Source organism: Chrysochloris asiatica, unplaced genomic scaffold (genome assembly GCF_000296735.1).
Source record: "Chrysochloris asiatica unplaced genomic scaffold, ChrAsi1.0 scaffold00556, whole genome shotgun sequence".
Taxonomy (NCBI): Eukaryota; Metazoa; Chordata; class Mammalia; order Afrosoricida; family Chrysochloridae; genus Chrysochloris; species Chrysochloris asiatica.
In genome coordinates, this window is record NW_006409074.1 from 218,489 (window position 1) to 219,610 (window position 1,122).

Here is a 1,122-nt window from a genome sequence, read left to right on the forward strand (position 1 = left end):
CAGCGGTAGTGAGGTTGGCCGAGGATTGGACATTGTTTTGTTCTGCTATGCATGGGGTCGCTATGAGTCGGTTCCAACTTGAAGGCACCTGACAACAACAACAAAGGGTTTCTGAGGCTGTAAATCTTTACCGGAGCAGAAAGCCTCATCTTTCTCCTGCGGAATGGCTGGTAGTTTCGAACTGCTGACCTTGAGGCTCCCAGGGTGTCCAGGACCTTGAGCTAGTGGAGTGCAAATGCACTCCTGGATGGGAAAGCCATTACATTCTGAGAAAGGAATGTGACAATAATAAATAGATCAATGCCCATAAGGGTATAAGAATTCCAACCTTAAGAGGGAAAGTAAGACTATGTTTGAGAAGGGACTCACTGTCTTTCAGATCTGTCAGTAAAATGTATATTGATTCACACCCTGTCTCTGTAATTGGCTGCAGTGGCTGGCGGTCAGACCTTTTGTCCAGTAACAACAGCAAAGTTGAAAAACACAAAAAACAAATGCTGGTGAGGGTGTGGACAGACTGGGACCCTCCTACACTACCGGTGGGACTGTAGAATGGTACAACCACTGTGGAAAATGCTATGGCATTTTCTCAAAAAGTTGGGAACAAAAACACTATATGACCCAGCAAATCCTTGGTGGATATTCTCAAGAAATAAGAACTGTGACACGAAAAGATCTATGCACACCTATGTCCATTGCAGCACTATTGACAATAGCAAAAAGATGTAGACAGTCTAAATGCCCATCAAAAATGGTTTAACCATCTTTGGTTTAACACACAATGGAATAGTATTGTGTGTATTGTGTGTGAAGAGTAACAATGAATCTGTAAAACACTTCATAACATGGATTGTCCTGGAGGATATTATGCTGAGTGAAATTAGTGACAAGTATTATATAACTGTTATAAAACCTCAAGAAAAGATTTTCTTGATAAAAGAAACATTATATTGGTGGTTCTGGGCAGGGGGCTAGTGAGGAGGGGTAAGAAAGGAAATTATTCACTGGCCTTGAATTTATCCCATCTGAATTTAGAGATCATCTGAAGAACAGATTTGATGCATTAAACACTAAAGACCAAAGACCAGAAGAGTTGTGGGATGACATCAAGAACATCATACA